Consider the following 25,263-nt stretch of genomic DNA (forward strand, 5'->3'; position numbering starts at 1 on the left):
TCAGGGTCACCCTTACGGACTGAACGGAGGTGTTCCGCAAAGCGGTCACCCAATCTGCGTTTGGTCTCCCCAATGTAGAGGCGAACGCATCGTGAGCAGCGAATACAGTATACTAGATTGCAAGAAGTACAAGTAAATCGCTGTTTCACCTGGAAGGGGTCTATGTCAGTGTTTGTGCTCCACACGAGCCTCCTCCCACACTTTTTCATCTAACCCCATCAACATATCCTTCTATTCCCTTCTCCCTCATGTGCTTATCTAGCTTCCCCTTAATGCATCTCTGTTAGTCGCCTCAGCTACTCAATGTGGTAGCGAGTTCCACATTCTAACCACTCTCTGGGTAAAGAGGTTTCTCCTCAATTCCCTATTAGATTTATTAGTGACTATCTTTTATTTATGGCCCCTAGTTCTGGTCTCACCCGCAACTAGAAACATCTTCTCTACGTCTACCCTATCAAACCCTTTCATAATCTTAAAGACCTCTATCAGGTCACCCCTCAGTCTTCTCTGTTCAAGTTTTCCTGATAGGTATAACCCCTCAGTTCTGGTATCAATCGAGTAAATCTTTTTGCAGCTTCTCCAGTGCATCTATATCCTTTTTATAATATGAAGACCAGAACTGTTCACAGTATTCCAAATGTGATACAAGTTTAACATAACTTCTCTGCTTTTCAATTCTATCCCTCTAGAAATGAACCTGAGTGCTTTAATTGCTTTTGTTAATGTTAGCAGATGCTCCCAAAGACTGGGCGTACCATCGTCATTAAAACTACGGTTAAATCACTGTTTTGTTCCGCACAAAGTGATGGTTTAATAACTAAAGTCAGCTCTCTGACTCCGCTGGACATCCCGTCAGGAGCCTGCCCAACAAGACATAAATTGGTTGACCCAGGAAAATTTGTTGTGAGGGTGGTCAGCGTTGAGAATTACTGCAGAATTACTGCTGAAGAGGAATATCTGGCCCACAATATCGGTCATAATACTGTCACTTTTTGCACAAACAAACCACATTCCCCGAGTTACATGTGGCGGAATTCCAGCAGCAACATCAATGTACTTGTCAACTAGCAGGTAGCAGTGGTAAAACTGCAGAGTCATGTGACATGCAAGTTTTCTAATAGCACAAAGCACAATGACTCAAAGCCCTGCCCGCCATCAGCAAAGTCCCAAGTGTTAGATCAGTAATGTTGGTGTCAAATATTTTGTCTTTTAATGCTCCTGTGAAGCACCTTGGGATGTTTTACTACGTTAAAGGCGCTATATAAATACAAGTTGCTGTTGTTGTTGTTGTTTAAATGATGGACAGTACATACAAAAGTTTGAGTCTTTGAAAGAGTAGGTACCAGGATTTTTCATGTCAACAGTCTACCCTCAATCCTAGCTGCACCATTCCATTCAGTTTTCAGCTTTTATAGCAACTATCCCAAACCATCTTGGTTAAATAGGGTAGAATCCACGATGAGGTAGATTGTGCAGGGTCTGTGGAAGGAATAGGCTTTATGGCATTGTCCTGTTCCACGCTTTCTTAATCTGTATTCTGAAAAATGCTGGAAGGAGTATCTCCTTTAAAGATCAACGCTTTAATGTCCTTATGTTTGATTCTAACTATCAAACCGGCCTAATAGAGCCTCGTCATATTACTGGCAGAAATTCCGATCCCTACGGGTGGGTACACACTGTGTACTCACCCGTAGGGACATCGGAAATGCTGGTTTCAGGCATTGCACTGGAGAAGGGTCTCTGCGGGCGGACAGTTCCGTTTTCTGGAGACCCTCTGCCCGCAGAAAACACATAATTCTTGTGCCTGGTAAAAGCAGGTGCGAGGCCTGCTTTTACCAGGATAAGAGTTGAAAAAAGTTTTTTAAAAAATTACTGATTTATCATTTAAAAATACTTTAAAGAAAGGTAAGTTTATTTTTAGCCCCATTAAAAACTTTAATTACTTTTTCAAAAATTTTAATTTTTGTTTAAAATAGTTAATTTATGTAATTTCAAGTCATTTTAAAAATGTGATGATTAAAAAAAAAAATGTATTTGAAGTTTTACTATGTTTTGGGGGTGATCTCCATTCATATATTTGACTCTTGATTCCCTTCTCTGATTGGCTCCCCATGGCCCACGTGATCCCAGGGACGCTGCGATCCGCCTGCGCCCCTGGGATACGTGGGCCCTGCGCACCGGCAGTTTGGAGAGGCCCAGGAACGGAACTCTGTGCCTCCCGCGAGCCCCCCTGTCTTGGCGCAGATTTTTCCAGATCGCAGCCCTCCGCCCGCGGGAGGCCTGCCAACGGAATATCTGGGCCATTGTTGAACTATCTCTACGCAATCTTTTTCATCTAGTGAATGAACTTCGGAGTGTAAGAGCTGTTCTTTGTAACAAGTTGCCAGTTAACGCTAACTCGGGTTCTTACTCCACAGTTGCTGCCTGACCTGCTGAGCATGTCCAGCATTTTTCTGTTTCTATTCCTGTTCTCACTCGATGTCGTCACATATACACTTTCCAGCAGGGGACTCACTGAATAGCAATCAGGGGTGGGAACTCAGGTTGATTTTTCACCACTGGACCAGCACGCGGGTCTCAAGTGAAATCTGCCAGCTACATACAGGCTGGGCATCGGAACCAGGAACCTTCCAGTTTATATTGTTGAGTGCTACACCAAGCAGTGAATTTAACCACTAGGCCAGTGACGGAGCTCAACTTCTATTGATGTAATATCTATTACAGTCCCTTCAAGCATATCATCTAATCATTGTACAGGAAACTTTGTGCTATCCGGCACCCACGGGACCGAGCTGCTGCCGTTGCCTCAAAACTTCCGGATAGACCAGCGTCAATGTTATCAGATAGGAGCTTTTCATCTCCGTATCTGACAACAAAGACTGTTGCTTAGCAACAGCTTGTCAACACTCGGCCCGTGGCTTGGAAGCGTCTCTGAAGCTGTTGCTAAGATACAGAGACACCTTCCAGAGCCTGCCCTATCTGACCGCAAACACTGTTGCTCAGCAACAGCTTGTAAACACTCGGCCCAGTAGCTTGGAAGCGTCTCTGAAGCTGTTGCTAAGCTACAAAGATGCTTTCCAGAGCCTGCCCTATCTGACCGCAAACACTGTTGCTCAGCAACAGCTTGTAAACACTCGGCCCAGTAGCTTGGAAGCGTCTCTGAAGCTGTTGCTAAGCTACAAAGATGCTTTCCAGAGCCTGCCTGTGAAAAGAATGCTAGGGGAAGGAAAAAAACCTAACCAAAACGGCTGCTGATTTCTGCCGTTAGATCGAAGCTGCCGGACATTCAACCTCCGGATAGCACAAAGTTTCCTGTACAATAGCAAAATACTGCGGGTGCTGGAAATCTGAAATAACAACAGAAAATGCTGGCAGCACTCAGCAGGCCAGGCGGCATCCGTGGAGAGAGAAACCGAGTTAACGTTTCAGGTCTGGGACCCTTCATCAAAACTGGAAAAGGCTAGAGATGTAACAGGTGCAGGGGCAGGGGCAGGGAAAGGGGGGGGGGGGGAGGAAGGAACATTCTGTGCTAGGGTCGGAGGTAGGAGAGATAAAATGTTGCTCAACATAAGCTCGAGGAACAGCAGCTCATCTTTCGATTAGGCACTTTACAGTCTTCTGGGCTCAACATTGAGTTCAACAATTTCAGGCTATTACCCCTGCCCCCATTTTTCAGACTGTTTATGATTTTGCCATCCCCATTTGTAACATTTTATCTCTCCTTCCTCCCCTCCCCTCCCTCTTTCCCTGTCTCCGCACCTGCTTAATATCTGTTACATCTCCAGCCTTTTCCAGTTCTGATGAAGGGTCCCAGGCCTGAAATGTTAACTCTGTTTCTCTCTCCACGGATGCTGCCTGGCCTGCTGAGTGCTTCCAGCATTTTCTGTTGTTATATCTAATCATTGTACTGTAGTTAATTTTCCAGTTCCAAAAATTCCTCTGTGATCATACTACAGTCATCCAAGCACAACAGTCCTACAAATAATAGCATACGGAGGTAGAAAATGGACATTCTTTTATCTCCAGGATAACAGTGTAACTCTATTTAATCTTGAGCTGTTGCACAGGTTTGTGATTAAGCCTTTTCTCCTATAGAGGAGGGAGTTAAACCCATCGCACAATGTACTTTAATTGCACATATTTAGTGATCAAAAATGTGATGCCAAAATTACTGCCAGCTTAATTTTGTCTATTCTATCCCATAATTATCAATTTAGTTGCTGATTTTCATGGGTGGGTGTTGAAGTTATGGCTGGCGATTAAGTTGCAGTGTAAAATGCGACTGCATTAATAATAAAGTGGATCTTAGTGCCTGAAACACACAATTCTTAACTGAGTGCTGATAGCACAAAAAACCATGGCCACCTATCTGACTACAGGATGACTCTCCTCTAGATTGTTAAACTGGGGTACTTGATGGCAATATTCCTATTTGAGAAGAATGAATGAGATTTCTGACAGCTTAAGGGTTTCAGTAGCAATGATTATCTACCGTCCCGTTATCCACACTCTTGATGATTCACGAGAACTTTTGTGGGAGTTGGGGGTTTCATTTTGCAAAAACCAACCAAAATGCAGCTGAGCCCTTGAGGTGCTCAACACAAGCATGAATTGGGTGCAGAGGTAAGTGATCCCAATTCGCAGCGCTCCCAATTTTCCAGTCATTGATGCAAATCGTGCTTGACTAATCTACTGGAATTTTTTGAGGATGTAACTGGTAGAATAGATAAGGGAGAACCAGTGGATGTGGTGTATTTGGACTTTCAGAAGGCTTTCGATAAGGTCCCGCATAAGAGATTAGCGTGTAAAGTTAAGGCACATGGGATTGGGGGCAAGGTACTGACTTGGATAGAGAACTGGTTGGCAGACAGGAAGCAAAGAGTTGTGTCGTGTATTGATTGCGAGTTTGACACCAGTCAATACGGTAATGTAATGTGCGAGTTTAACACCAGTTAATACGGTAACTTTTGAGCTTTATGCCGACGGCAAAGGACTCATTATCGACAGTACTTCTACAGCTGCCATGAAGCAGAGGAGAAGAGCTCTACTTCTACACCTAGCAGGACCAGATGTCCAGGATATCTTTTTGACTCTACTGGGCACAGGAGAGCCAGCAGACTACACGGCGGCGGGTTAGTGCTTTGAATCATTACTTCGTGCCCCAGGTCAACGCAGCATTTGCTAGACAGACTTTTCATAAGTTGTCCCAGAAGGCAGGTGAGACTGTGCAACAATTTGCTACTCGCTTGCGGCAGGCTGCTAAAGATTGTGCTTTTGGGGGGGGGGGGGGGGGGGTGTGGATAATCAAATAAGAGACGCTATCCTGAGTAGGTGCACGTCAGCCTATGTGCGGAGGAAATTGCTAGAGGAAGAGCATGGTCTAACGCTCGCCCGCACGTTACAATTGGCCTCACAATGTGAAAATGTCAAGGAGCAGATGTCAGCCATGTCATGTACAGAGAAGGCGGAGACAGATACTGTTTGTCGTGTTACACAGAAAAGAGGGTGTTATGCGAAAAGCTCGACAGAGAAACCAAAGGGAAATGGCGATAGGAACGAAAGGAAATGTTACAGATGTGGACACACAGACCACATGGGCAGAGATCCGAAATGCCCAGCACGCGGACAAACGTGTCATAAGTGCAAGGGAAAGGATCATTTCTCCAAAGTATGCCGCACAAAGGGTACAAAGAAACAGTGTGAACAATGTAGAGGAACAAAATGACTTTGCATTGGCTGTTACTGGAAATAACGTGACAGAGAGACTTACCTTTTGTGGGGGGGAGTAAACCTGAGAATGTTAATTGATTCGGGTGCAACTAATAATGTGATAGATGAGAATACATGGGAAGGATTAAAGTCAGAACACATTAAGTGTCAGTCACATGTCCCTAAGACAGAGAGAAAGTTATTCTCTTATGCTTCTAGCCGACCACTGTCAGTTAAAGGTGTATTCACATGTGGGATTACAATAGGTAAGAGAACTGAGCAGGCGGAGTTCATTGTGGTTAAAGGCCATGGAGAGCCATTGCTAGGAAGGGAGACAGCCATGAAACTGGGAGTTTTAAAAATAGGCGCAGATGTCTCAGCTGTGGTAGATGTAAGACAGCTACTAGAACAGCGGTATCCAAAGGTGTTCCAGGGAGTAGGAAGGCTGAACACAAAACAGATCAGTTTGTATATCGACCCACAAGTGAAGCCTGTGGCCCAGCCACTCAGGCGTATACCATTCAACTTAAGGGGGGCAGTAGAGGCCAAAATAAAACAATTGAGGGACATGGACATTATCGAACCTGTAACTGGTCCCACCCCATGGGTAAATCCTGTGGTTATTGTACCAAAAGCGGATAAGGATGTAAGGTTATGCCTAGACATGAGACGAGCAAACCTGGCAATAGTGAGGGAACGATATCCAATCCCCACCGTTGATGAGATACTCCAAGGTATGAATGGCTCGACGGTGTTTAGTAAGCTAGACCTGAAATGGGGTTATCACCAGCTAGAAGTGACCCGAGTCACGAGAAATCACAACGTTTTCAGTACATAACGGAGTATACAGGTACAAGAGGCTGATATTCGGTGTATCTTCAGCTAGTGAGCAATATCAACACGAGATAGCTAATGCCTTAGCTGGAATAGAGGGTGTTGAAAACATCTCAGACGACATTATCGTGCATGCACACGACCTGGAAATGCACGACAGACGCCTGCACGCTGTCATGACCAGACTAATGGAAAGTGGACTGACACTAAACTCAGAGAAGTGCCAATTCAACATGGACCGATTGATTTTCATGGGAATCCTGTTGTCTGAAAAGGGCATCGGACCAACAGCAGAGAGAGTGCGAGCGGTGGCAGAAGCTCGGGAACCAGAGAATGCTACAGAGGTGAGGAGTTTCTTGGGACTCGTTGAGTACAGTGCCAGATTCATCCCACAGTTTGCAACGCTATCAGAGCCGCTGCGACGCCTGACGAGAAAAGACACACCATTTAAATTTGGATCACAACAGAGACAGTCGTTCAGTGCACTCAAGGAAGAGTTGGCCAGAGCCGGAACTTTAGCATATTTTGATAAGGACGCACCAACCAAGGTGATAGCAGATGCCAGTCCTGTAGGTTTAGGCGCAGTACTAGTTCAGGACCAACAGGGACAAGAGGTGCCAATATGCTATGTAAGTCGTAGTTTAACAGGCTGTGAGAGGAAATACTGTCAAACAGAGAGAGAGAGGCCTTAGCTCTTGTATGGGCTTGTGAGAGGCTGCATCCATATGTGTATGGCCGAAAATTTAACTTGGTAACTTACCATAAGCCATTACAAGTGATATACGGCCCACACTCTAAACCCTGTGCCCGTATAGAGAGATGGGTACTTAGATTACAGCCGTACGATTTTAAGGTGATACACATTCCAGGCAAGCAAAACATTGCAGACCCACTGTCACGATTGCTGGGGGAGACAGCAAAACAGGAGAGACATTCTCACGGCTCAGATGAATATGTGAGATTTGTAGCTGTGAGTGCGACACCAAAGGCACTCACTACTAGAGGTGTGGAGGAAGCCTCTGCTACCGACCCAGAGCTGATTGAGGTATGGAAGGCAATCACAAACGGACATTTTGAGAACTGTAAAGCTTATGCAGCAATTGCAAATGAGCTGTGCGTAGTGGGGTACCTAGTTCTTCGGGGAATACGCATCGTGCTACCCACAGTGTTACACGCATGAGCCCTGGTGTTAGCACATGAAGGACACTTGGGAATAGTTGGAACAAAGCAACATCTCAGAACCAAGGTTTGGTGGCCTGGCATGGACAAGGCAGCTGAAAAACACTGTAAAGCGTGCCACGGCTGTCAGATAGTAGCCAGACCCGACCCACCTGAACCGTTGAGACCAACAACATTACCGGAGGGCCCCTGGCAGGATGTAGCTATAGACTTACTGGGACCCTTGCCATCCAACCACTCCATTCTTGTGGTAGTTGATTATTATAGTCGCTACTATGAATACGACATCATGACCTCCACAACAACAGAGAAGGTTATTGATAGTTTAGAGTCAATCTTCAGCCGTCATGGTTTGCCAGTCACCTGCAAATCTGATAATGGTCCCCAATTCAGATCTGAATTATTCAAAGAATATTGTGAAAACAATGGGATCAAACACCTGAAAACGACAGCAAAATGGGCTCAGGCTAATGGAGAAGTCGAGCGCCAGAATGCATCGCTGATGAAGAGAATCAGAATTGCTCAGTCAGAAGGACTGGATTGGAAACGTGAACTTAGAAAATATGTGACTGTGTACAGGAGCATTGACCATGCCACGACAGGAAAGAGCCCGGCAGAGCTGCTCTTTAAACGGAAAATGAGAGGAAAGCTGCCAGACATCACAGTCGCGCGCAGACATGGAAGTATGTGACCGGGACGCAGAACAAAAAGGCAAGTCCAAACTGTACGCAGATGAACAGCGGAGAACACAATACTCAGAGGTGGAAGTTGGTGACACGGTGATGGTACAGCAGGACAAAGTGGACAAGTTCACCACTCCTTTTAATGCCACACCGCACAAAGTATTGAGTAAAACAGGGAGTCAGGTAGTAGTGGAATCTCCAGAAGGAGCACGCTACTCGAGAAACACTACGTTTGTGAAGAAATACAGAACCAATGGACCAAAGGAGACATTCCATGAGCAGGAGGAAACACAAGGGACTGAGGACAGTATAGTAGACCCTGACACACATACCACTGTGACACAGGCAATACCCACTGACACCAACATGTCAGACATACCCAATACAGCCAGACCTCAAAGGGTTAAAAGAAAACCCCAAAGATTGTCTGATTATGTCACAACATAAACTGTGCGAGAACTGCATGGGTGATGTTAAATGTTTAAACCTGGGAATTATTTAGTTGTGTGGTAAGACACAAGTTTGTAAAAAGTTTATAAACCAAATAAGTTATGCAGTGTTATTGTAAGCAAATGTTTGTAAACTGCAAGTTTGTTTCCAAGGAAAAGGGGGATGTCGTGTATTGATTGCGAGTTTGAAACCAGTCAATACGGTAATGTAATGTGCGAGTTTAACACCAGTTAATACGGTAATGTAATAGGTATTGCATTATGGGAATTACCCGGGAAAGCAGCAGTCAGCCATTTTACCAATAAAGTAAAGATCACAGTTGGAAGCCTGTCTTGCCTGACTCTGATTTAATTTGACTTATCTACATGCTTGATTGAACGCATTAAAGCATAGATACAACAAGTTGGAATAAACAGGTCTTTTTCCGAGTGGCAGGCAGTGACTAGTGGGGTACCGCAGGGATCGGTCCTAGGACCCCAGCTATTCACAATATATATTAATGATCTAGACGAGGGAACTAGATGTAATATCTCCAAGTTTGCAGACGACACAAAGCTGGGTGGACATGTGTGCTGTGAGGAGGATGCCGAGAAACTCCAGTATGATTTGGACAGGTTGGGTGATTGGGCAGATGCATGGCAGATGCAGTATAATGTGGATAAATGCGAGGTTATCCACTTTGGCGGCAAAAACAGGAAGGCAGATTATTATCTGAACAGCAATAGATTGGGAGAAGGGGAAGTGCAACAAGACCTGGGTGTCCTTGTGCACCAGTCGCTGAAGGTAAGTATGCAGGTGCAGCAAGCGGTTAAGAAGGCAAATGGTATGTTGGCGTTCGTAGCGAGAGGGTTCGAGTACAGGAACAAGGATGTCTTGCTGCAGTTGTACAGGGCCTTGGTGAGACCACACCTTGAGTATTGTGTGCAGTTTTGGTCACCTTTTTTGAGGAAGGATGTTCTTGCCATGGAGGGAGCGCAGCGAAGATTCACCAGACTAATACCTGGGATGGCAGGAGTGACGTACGAGGAGAGGTTGGGTCGATTGGGCTTATGCTCGCTGGAGTTTAGAAGAATGAGAGGGGATCTCATTGAAACTTATAAAATTCTAACAGGACTAGACAGACTAGATGCAGGAAGGATGTTCCCGATGGTCGGGGAGTCCAGAACCAGGGGTCATCGTCTAAGGATAAGGGGTAAGCCATTTAGGACAGAGATGAGGAGGAATTTCTTCACCCAGAGAGTGGTGAACCTGTGGAATTCTCTACCACAGAAGGCAGTAGAGGCCAATTCATTAAATATATTCAAGAAGGAGTTAGATATATTTCTTAAGGCTAAAGGGATCAAGGGATATGGGGAGAAAGCAGGGACAGGGTACTGAATTTGGATGATCAGCCATGATCGCATTGAATGGCGGAGCAGGCTCGAGGGGCCGAATGGCCTACTCCTGCTCCTATGTTTCTATGGAAATTTACCCTGCATCTTTACATATGAAATTTCATCTGGGTCCAAAATTGGTACATTGAAACTAGTTTCTGTTCATGTCTGTTTTGGGTATGGCTTCCTTTGTCCTGTTAGCCTGCAGCTAAAGTGAATACACAACTTTGTTTGAGGCACCAAAAGTGAAGGACACAACAGGCAATTACAAAGGTATGAAGACAGAGTTGGCTAAAGTGGACTGGGAAAATAGATTAAAGGGTAAGACGGTAGATAAGCAGTGACAGACATTAAAGGAGATATTTCATAACTCTCAGCAAAGGTTTATTCCAGTGAGAAAGAAAGACTATGAGAAGGATGAACCATTCCTGGCTAACTAAGGAAGTATCAAATTGAAAGAACAGGTGTACAATGTTGCGAAGATTAGTGGTAGGCCAGAGGATTGGGAAATTTTTAGAAACTCGCAAAGGATGACTAAAAAAATAATAGAGGGAGAAGATAGATTATGAGAGAAAACTAGCAAAAAATATAAAAACTGACAGTAAGAGCTTCTACAGGTATATAAAAAGGAAGAGAGTAGCTAAAGTAAACGTTGGTCCCTTAGAAGATGAGACTGGGGAATTAATAATGGGAAACAGGGAAATGGCAGACACTTTGAACAAATATTTTGTATCGGTCTTAACGGTAGAAGATACTAAAAGCATCCCAATAATAATTGCTAATCAAGGGGCTATAGGGAGGGAGGCACTTAAAATAATCACTATCACTACAGAAAAAATACTGGGCAAACTAATGGGACTAAAATCTGACAAGTCCCCTGGACCTGATGGCCTGCATCCTAGGGTCTTAAAAGAAGTGGCTACAGAGCTAGTGGATGCATTGGTTGTAATCTTCCAAAATTCCCTGGATTCTGGAGAGGTCTCAGCGGATTGGAAAACCACAAATGTAACACCCCTATTCAAGAAAGGAGGGAGACAGAAAGCAGGAAACTATAGGCCAGTTAGCCTAACACCTGTCATTGGGAAAATGCAGGAATCCATTGTTAAGGAAGTAATAGCAGGACATTTAGAAAATCATAATACAATCAAGCAGACTCAACATGGTTTTATGAAAGGGAAATCGTGTTTGACAAATTTACTAGCATTAGAAACATAGAAAAATAGGAGCAGGAGTAGGCCATTCAGCCCTTCGAGCCTGCTCTGCCATTCAATATGATCGTGGCTGATCCTCTATCTCAATACCATATTCCCTCACTCTCCCCATACCCCTTGATGCCTTTTGTGTCTAGAACTCTATCTATCTCCTTCTTAAATATATTCAGTGACTTGGCCTCCACAGCCTTCTGTGGTAGAGAATTCCACAGGTTCACTACTCTCTGAGTGAAGAAATTTCTCCTCATCTCAGTCCTAAATGTCCTACCATGTATCCTGAGACTGTGGCCCCTCAGGGTCTTTGAGGATGCAATGAGCAGGGTGGATAAAGGGGAACCAGTAGATGTCGTGTATTTGGATTTCCAGAAGGCATTCGATAAGGTGCCACATAAAAGGTTACTGCACAAGATAAGGGCTCACGGGGCTGGGAGTAATATATTAGCATGGATAGAGGATTGGCTAACTAACAGAAAGTCGGGATAAATAGATCATTTACAGGTTGGCAAATTGTAACAAGTGGGGTGCCACAGGGATCGGTGCTGGGGCCTCAACTATTTACAAGCTATATTGATGATTTGGATGAAGGGACCGAGTGCACTGTAGCCAAATTCGCTGATGATACAAAGATAGGTGGGTAAGCAAGTTGTGAGGAGGACACAAAGCGGGAAAAATTCAGTTGGTTGCGCCTCCCGTTAGCACCTTAAGAGGGTGCCAAGTGGGGCGCAAAGCAACTAGCGCCCGGGCACGGCGATATCTGCGCCTCTCGCGAAATTAACTAGACATTTTGCGGCAGCGCTAAACACTACCGTCACGATCTCCTGCGCCGGCAGATCGTGACGTCAGTCGAGTGTGCAACGCCCCGGACCGGATATTGAGTGGCGCCCCCTGCCTTACCGCCTGCCGCTAGCAACGACAGGTTGAGGGGTGCGTTCTGCAGTCAGAAAGGGACTGGGGGTGCGCTATTTAAAGGCGACCACTTCCTGCCTTTTTTTGTTGGTGACATTTTTGCACCACGCATTCTGAGAGAGAGACTTCTGGAGAGATTCAACGCTGTGTAAAGGAGTTTTGGGTACTGAGCAGCAATTTGCAGGTTCATTTTGATTTGCTCTTCCTTGTATCGATTTAGAAGAGACTGTGGGGGCTGCACTGTGAGCTCTTTCCCTCGGTCTCTCCATTGTTCTTTCCAGCAGATTTGATGTACAAGTCTCTCCAGGCCGAGATTCAAGGCTGCAATGAGCAGGATGTGGATGGAGAGGAAGATCAACCCACCCCTTTAAGAACTGGCCGGTGTCATTGTGTCTGTGTTCCATTGCTGCCTGACATCACGAGCTTCGCCAACGCTCTGAGGTAACGCCTCGCTCCTTGGCCTTAGGAGAGGTGTGTAGCGCCTGATTTAGCACTCCAATCACCTCCAGGGGCGATAAAACCCAAGTTTGCTGTCGGAGGCGATAATTAGCGCCAGGCGCTAAACTTTGTGCACCGCCAATAATGGCGCCCCAAATAAGAACATAAGAAGTAGGAGCAGGAGTAGGCCATACAGCCCCTCGGGCCTGCTCCGCCATTCAATAGGATCATGGTTGATCCCAAAGGGTGAAAAATTGAGTCGCGCCCCCTTTGGGCGCTAACTTCGCCCCCCTGAAAAATTAGCACGCCTGCAACCGAAATTGAGTGGTAGCACCCCAAGAGGGAAGCGGAGCACTACTGGAAGCGCCCCGCCTCCCTCTTGGGGATCTGAGAGTGAATATCGCGGTGCTGTGCGCCGCGGTATTGCAGGCCTTCCTCCCCTTCTTAAAGGGGAGCGGCCTTGCGTTGCGCGACCCGGGAGCCCGGCACTCAAGAGAAGTGCCGGGCTCATGGAGCGCAACCGGCACTCCGCGCGGAGGTGGGCGGGTAAGGAGGCCGGGGACAGGAACGGAGGCAGGTGCTGGCAGGCGGCCAGCAATAAAAATGGCCGCCCAGCACCTCGCCTTTAAATAGCGCAGCGCCCCGGCCACAGGTAGGCCCCCCTGACCCCGTCGGACATAGCGTCCGGCGGTAAGTCAGGGGGCGCTACCGAAGATCACGGCCGGGGCGCTGCGCAAGGAGATGATGACATCACATGCGCCGCCGCTAACCTCCCGTTGAATTTTGCGGGAGGCATTGGCTGCGCTGCGCCCGGGCACTAATTGCTTTGCGCCCCATTAGCGCCCTCTTAGAGTGCTAATGGGAGGCGCAAAGCAACCGAATTTTCCCCCCAAACGAGTCTGCAAAGGGATATAGATAGGTTAAGTGGGTGGGCAAAAATTTGGCAGATGGACTATAATGTGGGAAAATGTGAGGTTATCCACTTTGGTAGGACGAATAAAAGGGCAAATTATTATTTAAATGGGAGATAGACTACAAAATGCTGCGGTACAGAAGGATCTGGGGGTCCACGTACATGAAACACAAAAAGTGAGCATGCAGGTACAGCAAGTAATGAGGAAGGCTAATGGAATGTTGGCCCTTATTGCAAGGAGGATGGAGTATAAAAGTAGGGAAGTCCTGCTACAACTGTACAGGGCGCTGGTGACACCACACCTGGAGTACTGCGTACAGTTTTGGTCTCCTTATTTAAGGAAGGATACACTTGCATTGGAGGCAGTTCAGAGAAGGTTCACGAGGTTGATTCCTGAGATGAGGGGGTTGTCTTATGAAGAAAGGTTGAGCAGGTTGGGCCTATACTCATTGGAGTTTAGAAGAATGAGAGGGGATCTTATTGAAACATATAAGATTCTGAGGGGGCTTGACAGGGTAGATGCAGGGAGGGTGTTTCCCCTCGTGGGGGAATCTAGAACTAGGGGGCATAGTTTCAGAATAAGGGATCGCCCATTTAAAATGGAGATGAGGAGGAATTTCTTCTCTCAGAGGGTCGTGAATCTTTGGAATTCTCTACCCCAGAGAGCTGTGGAGGCGGAGTCAGTGAATATATTCAACAACAACAACGACTTGTATTTATATAGCGCCTTTAACGTAATAAAACGTCCCAAGGCGCTGCACAGGAGTATTTTAAGACAACAAATTTGACACCGATCCACATAAGGATAAATTAGGGCAGGTGACCAAAAGCTTGGTCAAAGAGGTAGGTTTTAAGGAGCCGCTTAAAGGAGGAAAGAGAGGTAGAGAGGCGGAGAGGTTTAGGGAGGGAATTCCAGAGCTTAGGGCCTCGGCAACAGAAGGCACGGCCACCAGGCGGAGCTAGACAGATATTTGAGCTACAGTGGAGTCGAGGGTTATGGGGAGCGGGCGGGAAAGTGGAGTTGAGGCCAAGATCAGATCAGCCATGATCATATTGAATGGCGGAGCAGGCTCGAGGGGCCGAATGACCTACTCCTGCTCCTAATTCTTGTGTTCTTGTGAATTTTCTTCCAGCTATAAAGACTTGCATTCACATAGTATTCACAGCACAGAAACAGGCCAGTCGGCCCGACAGGTCCACCATGCCAGTGTTTATGCTCCACACGAGCCATATAGCGCCTTTCACGTCCACAGGACATCCCAAAGCTCTTTATAGCCAATCAAGTACCTTGAAGTGTAGCCACTGTTGTAATGTAGCAAACATGACAGCCAATTTGCGCACAGCAAGCTCCCACACCTAAACAGTAATGAGACAAATGCCCAGATAATCTGGGTGTTTTTTTTTGTGTGTTGTTGGTTGAGGGATAAATATTGTCCAGGGCACCAGGGAGAACTCCCCTGCTCTTCTTCGAAATTGTACCATGGGATCTTTTATGTCCACCTGAGAGGGCAGACAGGGGCCTCAGTTTAATGTCTCATCTGAAAGACAGAACCTCTGACAGTGCAGCACTCCCTCAGTACTGCACTGGAGTGTCAGCCTAGATTATGCGGTCAAATCTCTGGAGTGGGACTTGAACCTACAACCTTCTGCCTCCGAGGCAAGAGTGCTACCCACTGAGCCACAGCTGACAGTTATGCAAGCTTGGAAGGCCCCAGTAATCTTTGAGCTATAACTAATCAAATCATGGTACCTTTAAATGGAACATTTAATACTGTTTTGGAGGTTTCAAACAGACATCTCTGGCTTATGAAATATTAATATTTGTAAGCAGCAATAGACACATCTCTGCTGAGGGCCAAGTTATTTGTAACACCTATCAAATATTAGAAGCCTTAGCATCGCTCCAGGTGTCAAAAGCCTGGAACTTACAATTGATTAAAAACTTGTTTACCTACCTGTTGAGAAAACACTGGCTTAGAGGAACAGGGCCTAGAAATTCATTGTAACCACTTTTGGGGCGGTAAAGTGGGGCGGCCGCTAAAGTTTGCGCCCGCCGCCAAATCGAGGCCACTTCTCCGATATTCATTAGCTTCGCCCTAAGAGTTCGCTCGAGCGCTAAAACTGGTGCTGGACGCCTCTCTTTGGGCGCTAAGCCAGAGGTGCTGATCGATAGCGCCGAGGCCGGGCGCAGCGCAGGTGCGGCCATCTCGTGATTGACAGCAGACACCCTGGCGCCGGCCAGCTCTTAAGGGGGAAGGGTCGACTGTGTCTGCTGCCACGCCCTGGATAGTGGAGCCCTCCAGCTATGCCTGAACACTGCTGCTGGACCCAAATAGCGCCTGAAGCCATGCAGAAGGCCCGTGAACGTGCGCAGCGCTTCTCAGAGCGTGATCGGAGTGTGCTGGTTGGTGCTGTGGAGAAGAGGCGCCATGTTTTGTACCCGGACAATGGCAAGAAGGCGCCGTTCCGCGTCTACAGGAGAGCCTGGAGGCATGTCGCCAGCAAGGTGTCAGCCAACAGCGAGGTCCCCAGGAGCGGTGTCCAATGCCGCAAAAAGTTTAATGACCTCACTCGCATTGTCAGGTGAGTACCCTTTCCAGTGACCTCCTCATCCTTGCATGTGCACCTCACATTATGGGCAAAGGGCCCTGAAAGCCCTAATGGCCAGCCCTCATCCAGCAGCGATGGGACGGGCATGAACATCAATTGCACATTCTGCACTTAACACACTTGCCAAACTATTCCACCATGGGAGGCAGTGCACACAAGATCAGGGCGACACACTGGCCAGGCTATTCCACCATGGGAGGCAGTACACACAAGATCAGGGCGACACACTGGCCAGGCTATTCCACCATGGGAGGCAGTGCACACAAGATCAGGGCGACACACTGGCCAGGCTATTCCACCATGGGAGGCAGTGCACACAAGATCAGGGCGACACACTGGCCAGGCTATTCCACCATGGGAGGCAGTGCACACAAGATCAGGGCGACACACTGGCCAGGCTATTCCACCATGGGAGGCAGTGCACACAAGATCAGGGCGACACACTGTACTTAGAGGCCGTCCTTTCTCTTGCAGGCCAAGCTGGCTAATAATCAGATGAGCCGCACTGCGACCGGGGGAGGCCGGCCCCAGATCCAGCCGCTCACCGAGCTCCAACATCGCGTGGAGCGCATCATGGGTGCCCGGGTGATTGGCCCTGTTGCATGTGGAGATGCCGACCCTGTTCTGGGCACCAATGGTAAGGACATCCACGTTTGGACCTCTCTCGTCCCACTTGCGCATCAGATCTACATCCTTTGCCACTGTCCGACCAATGCGCTGAATGCCACCACTCATGCATCCCTCGCTGACGCCCTCTCCTCACTCTAAAGCTACTCTTGTGCCTTCCTGCTTTCAGATGGTGAGGAGGAAGTCCCTGAACTTGCCAGTGACAGCCCCTCAGAAGAGGAGCAGGAGGAGGAGCAAGAGGAAGGCGGCCCATCAGGGGAACCCTCAGCCGCGGCCACCCAGGCCAATGTAGGGGACACGTCTTCCCTGGAGGGGAGCGTGGCGGAAGTGTCGAAGGGGAGGGGAGCTCATGGGACCTGCGGCCTGCAAAAACGCGGGTGGAAGCTCGGCGGCCTTCTCCCCAGAGGGGGGATGCGTCGGAGGGGAGTCCAATTGCTGGGCCCAGCGGCGTCCAGCAACGCAGGAAGGGTCGGCCAGCTCGGCGGCCTTCTCCCCAGAGGGAGAGTCCGGCCTCCAGTCCGGAGATGGTCTTCGCCGAGGAGATGGAACGCCTCGAGGACTTGTCCGCGGACTCGGAGCGCCGGCACACGGAGCTCATGGCGGCAGTGGCACGGTTGCCTGAGGCCATCGAGTCCCTCTCTCGGAGTGTGACCGAGTTCGGGCCCTCAGAGGCCACCAGTCGGGCGGAATTCCGGGCAGATCAGGCAGCGAGTCGGGTGGAATTCCGGGCAGATCAGGCAACGAGTCGGGCGGAATTCGGGGCAGCTCTGGCAGCGAGTCGGGCGGAATTCGGGGCAGATCAGGCAGCGAGTCGGGCGGAATTCGGGGCAGCTCTGGCAGCGACTGGCCAGGTGATCAGTGGTGCCGTCCAGTCACTGGCTGCTCTGATGCGGTCAGTGAACAGGTCAACACGGGCACTCACTGCTGCCACACTCGCTGTCAGCCAGGCATCGCCAGGGCACCCGGCGTGCTGCAGCAGCACAGCGGTCTGTCCCTCGGCAGATTGGTGCGCATGCTGCAGTGCTGGCCCGGGCGAGTGCCAGTGTCTCAGGCGACCAGCGAGCGCCTGCCATCCGCCAGCTTGCCCCCATTCCTCCAGTGGAGCTGCCAGGAGCTGCTGCAGCGACTGATGCTGGCCAGCCACAGCTGCAGCATTCAACAGCCGCCCGCTCGACGGCCAGACCTCGACTAGGCCGACCCCCAAGGGCATCTGCCATCACGACATGTGCCCCTCAGGAGCCTGCCCCCAGCCTTGCAGCAGCCAATGGCCTTACTTTGAGGAGCAGCAGGGCGGGCAGAGGCCACACAAAGATGGCCAAGGCATCGCCCTAGCAGGCCAAATAGTCGAATGTGTGGCCAGTTGTGTTTGTTTTTTGAGGCCGAGAATTGGATGTTTGTTTTTTGAAGGCCGATGATGTGATGTTTGTTTTTTACGAAGGCCGAGAATGACGGACATTTTAGTTGCACTATTTTGTTAATCCTCTCCAGGTTGTGGGAGCGAGTAATGTGTTTGAGTGTTTTTTGGGGGTTTCGTCTGTTTTTGGTTTTCATGTGGGAAGGGACCTGAGTTTGAACAATAAAGCATTTTATTTATTAACATTGTCCATGTTTGATCTTTGAAGTGTTTGTTGCCTTAACCGGCTGAGGGCTTGCGGAGCGGCTGCAATCATGTTCTTTCATTGGCACAAGCCATTCCCTGACAGGGGGCCTAGAAGTGACGTTCAATAAGCCGCCGACGGGCGGCCCTTGGACCTTGTGCCTCCCTCCTGGGCTGGTACTCCTCGTCCTCCTCCTCCTCCTCCTCCTGAGGTGGTGGTCCAACGTGAGGTGGCAGTGCCCGAGTCCTGCGGATAGCCAGGTTGTGCAGCATGCAGCAAACGACGACGAATTGGGAGACTCGATCCTGCGAATACTGGAGGGCTCCCCCGGAGTGATCGAGACAGCGGAACCGTTGCTTGAGGACGCCGATTGTTTGTTCTATGATGTTCCTAGTCGCTTGATGGCTCTCGTTGTATGCCTCTTCAGCAGGGGTCGTGGGCGCGTGGAGCGGGGTCATGAGCCAGGTACACAAAGGATAGCCTTTGTCCCCGATAAGCCATCCTCTTGGGGGAGGCTGTGCCTGGAACATGTCAGCCACAGTTGTCTGTCGCAGGATAAAGGCATCGTGGCTGCTGCCTGGAAAGCGGGCATTGACAGCTAGGATGCGCTGCCTGTGGTCACACACCAGCTGTACATTGAGGGAATGGTAGCCCTTCCGGTTGCGGTAATCCTCGGCATGCTCAAGAGGTGCCCGCAAAGCCACATGCGTGCAGTCAATGGTGCCCTGCACCATGGGGAAGCCCGCTATTCTTGCAAATCCCACTGCATGCTGCTGCTGCTTGTCCAGGGTCATGGGGAAGGAGATGAATTGATGACTCCTTGTGAAAAGGGCTTCGGTCACCTGGCGGATGCAGCAATGCACGGCGAACTGGGAGATGTTAGCGATGTCCCCAGTAGCGGATTGGAAGGAGCCGGTGGCATAGAAGTTGAGAGCCACCGTCACCTTCACTGCCACCGACAGAGACGTCCTGCGCATCAGCTGTGGCTGCAGATCTCTCTGAAGCAGCCGGCAGATGTCTGCAACCACCTCCCTTCTGAATCGCAGCCTCCTAACATACATCGCGGCAGACATGGTCAGATAGGAGGTCTGCTGGCGGTATAGCCTGGGTGGGTAAGGCCTCAGTTGGCGACGCCTGTTGCCCCCTCTGCGTCTAGCCAGGGCTGCCACTCTCTCACGGCGTCTGTAAGCCCTTCTGGCATAAGGCTGAAAGTCAGCGTTGCCACCCAATGCAGCCCCCATTATATGCTGGCAAACACTGAGCTCTCAATGAAGGCAAAGATAATTGCTAAGCTTTGGCCTGAGCCAAAAATACCTGTCCTAGTGTTGGTCCAAACCAGTAAGCTCTCCTCCTTGGTCTCTGTCCAAAAAACCGTTGCACAAGAGTGAATGCTGCAAAATGGCGGCCCTTTATAGTGCAGGGTAAGTGCCCTTTAATTAGCGCTCCCCGCGGCCCGGCTCGGCTGTGTACCGTTCCACTTCACAGTCGTTAGGGCCGCCCGGCGCACAATGGGCCGGTGCGAGTGAAGTTCCGGTTTGGGGCGCACAAAGGGCGTTGCACTAGTAAATGACATCATGATCTGCGCGCGCTAAGACTTTGCGCCGGCGCTAAATGTGTACTGAAGTTGGGGCGAGGCGCAGATCGCGCTAAGCGCCTAGCGCTTGAGATCTACTCCTCCTAAGGCGCTAACGGCTGGCGCGCCCAACTGAATTTCTAGGCCCAGTTATTTTATTCCAAGGTATAAACAAACGGATTCCTGGGATGAGAGGATTGTCCTATGAGGAGAGATTGAGTAGATTGGGCCTATACTCTCTGGAGTTTAGAAGAATGAGAGGTGATCGCATTAAAACATATAGGAGGGAAAATTCTGTTGATTTGCGCCTTAAGATATTCAGCGGGAGGTTAGCGGCGGCGGTAACCGTTAGCGCCACACGGCGCTGTGCCTCCAGCGATGATGTCATCGCCGTGTGCAGCACCCCGCTCGCACCCCGGCTGCGATCTTCGGTAGCGCCCCGACTTACCGCCAGATGCTATGTCCGACAGGGTCAGGGGGGCCTACCTGCAGCCGGGGTGGCGCAAATTAAAGGGGCGGTGCCGGGCGGCCATTTTTGTTGCTGGCCGCCTGCCAGCACCTGCCCCCCACCCTCCCCCGTTGCCGTCCCCGGCCTCCTGTGGAGCCCTCCCCATGCGGGGTGCCGGCTGCGCTCCGTGAGCCTGGCACTCCTCTCGAGTGCCAGGCTCTTTTGCAGGCACTCCGATCCCTGGTGGCCCAGCTGGGCCCCGGGTCGTGTTGCACTAGGCCCCTCCCCTTTAATAAGGGGAGGAAAGCCTGCAGAACGTCACGTATTGCCGCGACATTCACTTGTAGCGCCCCAAGAGGGAGGCGGGGCGCTTCCAGTAGCGCTCAGCCTCCCTCTTGGGACGCTACCAATGAATTTCGGGTGCGGGGGTGCTAACTTTTTCGGGGCGCTGTGAAGTTAGTGCCCCAAAGGGGGCGCGACCCAATTTTACCCCCACAAAATTCTGAAGGGGATCGACAGGGTAGATGCTGAGAGGTTGTTTCCCCTGGCTGGAGTGTCTAGAACCAGGGGGCATAGTCTCAGGATAAGGGGTCGGCCATTTAAGGCTGAGATGAGGAGGAATTTCTTCACTCAGAGGGTTGTGAATCTTTGGAATTCTCTGCCCCAGAGGGCTGTGGATGCTGAATTGTTGAGTATATTCAAGGCTGAGATCGATAGATTTTTGGACTCTAGGGGAATCAAGGGATATGGAGATCGGGCGGGAAAGTGGAGTTGAGGTTGAAGATCAGCCATGATCTTATTGAATGGCGGAGCAGGCTCGAGGGGCATTATGACGTGCTCCTGCTCCTAATTCTTAAGTTTATATTCTTAAACTGCTTGAATCGAGAGTGGCAGCCCAGTGCTTCCAGTGCTCTTGGAAACTGCCAGTTCAAGTCACTGCAGTGAAAGGGACTCCAGGGCAGGTAGAGCCCATGTTTAGCTTCAGCTGAAGCTCTGGCTATCAAAGCTCTAAGTATTCCAACACATTTGTTGTGTTGGTTTCAGAAAATGGTTGGACGTACAGAGGGAAACTTGAGTATTTCTATGTGCTGTTTTAACTCGCCTCTGCGTATATTCCTTTCTCGTAATAAACAATTAACGGTTTTAGCCTGAGCAACATAATCTATCAGTGTGGTCTTTTTCCACCTATTGGGCAGATCTGGAGTATACGGAAGCCTCCTGTATTATTTCTCGTGTATAACTGAGTGATGCAAGGGTAAACTGTTTGAAATAACAACAGAAAATGCTGGAAAAACTCAGCAGATCAGGCAACATCCGTGGACAGAAATTTGAGTTGACGTTTCGGGTCGAACCCTTCATCAAAACTGGAAAGAAAAGATGGATCGGAGGCAGGGCTGCGATCGGACAAAAGAATAAAAGAAACAAAAGAAGTAAAAAAGAGACAATGAAAGGTGTTAGAAGCTAGACGAGATGGTAATAGGCTGAGATTGGGTGTAAAGTGTACTGGCAGGGCAAGGGATAGCTGCCAGGTGTGAGAGCGAAACAAAAGGAAAGGGGGGGGGGGGGAAAGGAGTGGAAAAATTACAAGAAAAAATGAAATAGGGGCCGAGGTTATGATCTGAAATTGTTGAACTCGATATTGAACTCAGCCTATTACCATCTCGTCTAGCTTCTAACACCTTTCATTGTCTCTTTTTTACTTCTTTTGTTTCTTTTATTCTTTTGTCCGATCGCAGCCCTGCCTCCGAAAAATCTTTTCTTTCCAGTTTTGAAGAAGGGTTCGACCCGAAACGTCAACTCAAATTTCTGTCCACGGATGTTGCCTGACCTGCTGAGTTTTTCCAGCATTTTCTGTTGTTATTTCGGATTTCCAACATCCGCAGTATTTTGCTATCGTAAACTGTTTGATCTGTGGCACACTGTTCTATATTTTTTTGTATTCATACTTGAAATATGGACCTCACACCTGCAAGGCTGGGATTTATTGCCTATCCCTAGATGACCTTGAGAAGGTGGTGGTGGGCCGTCTTCTTGAACCGCTGCAGTCCATATGGTGAAGGTAACTCGTACTATTATACATCAGATAAGGTCACGTTTCAGTTCATAGGAAGAACTGGTGATGGAAAGGATTAATGTTGCCTCCTTGGACAATTACATTTGGACATTCTAAGTTTAAACTGCAAAGGCAGCAATGTGCAGAAGCTTCCAGAAGCTTCTAACAGGCCCTTGGTTCTTAAAACAACTCTGATTCTCAAAAATAACAACAGAAAATGCTGGAAAAACTCAGCAGGCCAGGCAACATCCGTGGAGAGAAAATAGAGTCAACGTTTTGGGTCAAACCCTTTGTCAAGACTAAAAATGCACAGGAAATGAAATTGATTAAAAGGCCGGGCTGGGAGAGAACAAAAGAGAAGTGAAGAGACATTAAGGAGGTATTCAAAACGAGACGAGATGGTGATAGGACTAGTGGAGGCAAAAGACGGCTCTAGATTGGGTGTGAAATGCGCTGGCAGAATGGGAGACAGCTGCCATGTGGGAGAGAAAAAAAGGGGGGGGGGGGGGGAAGGCCAAAACAAAGGTGTGGATAAAAAATAAGTAAAAATGTAATGGGGGCCGAGGTTATGATCTGAAATTGTTGAACTCGATATTGAGTCCGGAAGGCTGTAAGGTGCCACATCGGACTTGGAAAAACAGCGCTGAGTAAGTTACAAATCCTTCAGAAAGATAACTAAATATACGGCACCTGGTTTCACACGGACAAGAGGGTAGAAGATTTCACAGGCTGGGTTCACACGGTGGAAAGGCTGCACCTGGGTTCACGTGGTTTTGAGTGACCCAGCCAACCGTCCATCATTAATGCAACAGTGAGTGAGTGGCCAAAATGGGACTTCGTTTGACTTTAATTCACACCCCCAACTGCCAAAAATCATACACAAATGGGACATCGTGGCAAATTCTTTACCATAGTGGGAGGAGACTCAAGAAGCTTCGCCGAGAGGAAGGACGTCCAGGAACAAGAAGAAACTTCAAGAGCTGCGAGAGAGCGGATCGCACTTCTGCTTTGATGCTGAGATCCTTGGTTTAAAAGTCTGTTTGCATTTATTGATTTGCTTGATGCTTGTGTGAATTGTTTAAATCATTAAATGGCCACTAATTGATTAACTAACCTACTGTGTGTGTGTGTGTGTGTGTGTGTGTGTGTGACTTTCTTTGACAGACTAACTACCCAGGTCCACGAATCACTGGAACATCTGCATCCCTACACTGGCATATGGAAGACGACTTTTGCAATGAGCCCAAGGGTATGGACGGGTAGCTCCAATTGTTAAATCTGTCATACACTGTCGCTACTACTAGTATGATTACCACTGCTATCCAGTTTCATTTTGCTCCAGCCATCTTTCCCTTGGCCTTTCATTCCTCCCAACAGAACTGTCTTGCATGGGTACCCTCCCTTCCACTGTGACTTTGGGGTAGATTTTCAATTTGCCGCCCGTTCATAAAACTAGCGTTGCGGATCCGCCGCCCATTATAGATGCCGCCCGATTATCATTGAAATGGACAGGTCCTGAGCCGTTACAGAGAAATAGCTGCCTGTGCAACTGGACCTCAACAGTTACAGCACTGTATGAAAGCGGATCCCACTCACAGGTGTTCTGGTGCAGGATGTGAAGCATTTGAGAGAGGGAGGGATTCAGAAAATCCTCCGTCTGAGGGCGTGTACTGTTGGCAAATGGCGGATAGCTATTCAAAGAGATGAATGAAGACAGTGATCATGGCAAGTTCTCACCCCGATGGTGTTCTCCACAGGTGACTTCCTGTCAACACTCACCAATTTGTTTCCACGAGATGTTCTTCACATTCAGTATAACATTAACCATATATAGGGTTTGGTGATAAGCCCTAAGATTTAAGGTCTGAAGAGCTCATGTTTCTGTTGGTGTGGAATTTTCTCAGTTCAGGGTTTGGAGGTTGAACCATCTTAGTTTGGTATCATGGACAATAACGGGCTTATTTTGATTATTATTCTCACAGTTTTTGTCTATTTAAAATACAGGAGATTTGAGATACACACATGAACCTAAAGTACTCCCAAATGAGTATTTGTTCCAACACACTAACCACTACTCCCCTGAAATAAAGACTCACCACATCACACAACCTCCAATTTATACTCACTATACCACACACCTATTGTAACACAAATTTCATACAATCATACCGCAGAGAAGGAGGCCATTCGGCCCATCGTGCCTGTGCCAGCTCTCTGAAAGAGCTATCCAATTAATTCCACTCCCCTGCTCTTTCCCCGTAGCCCTGCAAATTTTTCCTTTTTAAGTATATACATCCAATTTCCTTTTGAAAATTACTATTGAATCTGCTTCCACCACCCTTTCACACAGTGCGTCCCAGATCATAACAACTCACTGATTAAAAAAAAAACTTCTCATTTCCCCCTTGACTTTTTTGCCAATTATTTTAAATCTGTGTCCTTTGGTTACCGACCCTCCTGCCAGTGGAAACAGTTTCCCCCTACGTACTCTATTAAATCTGCCTTTAACCTTCTTTGCTTTAAGGAGAACAACCCCAGCTTCCCTAGTCTCTCGACATAACTGAATTCCCTCATCCCCTGTACCATTCTGGTAAATTTCCTCCAAGCCCTTGACATGAAAGGAATCAAGGGGTATGGGGATAGTGCAGGAAAGTGGAG

General features: G+C 48.4%; 1 protein-coding gene across 1 annotated transcript in view; it reads right to left on the reverse strand.

The window, feature by feature from the left end:
* The window catches only part of dhrsx (dehydrogenase/reductase (SDR family) X-linked), a 292,526-nt gene that overhangs the window by 97,545 nt on the left and 169,718 nt on the right, over positions 1-25,263 (reverse strand). The gene's annotated exons all lie outside the window — the stretch shown is intronic.

Source organism: Somniosus microcephalus, chromosome 10 (assembly GCF_052327205.1).
Source record: "Somniosus microcephalus isolate GS21.2 chromosome 10, FLI_Smic_1.0, whole genome shotgun sequence".
NCBI lineage: Eukaryota > Metazoa > Chordata > Chondrichthyes > Squaliformes > Somniosidae > Somniosus > Somniosus microcephalus.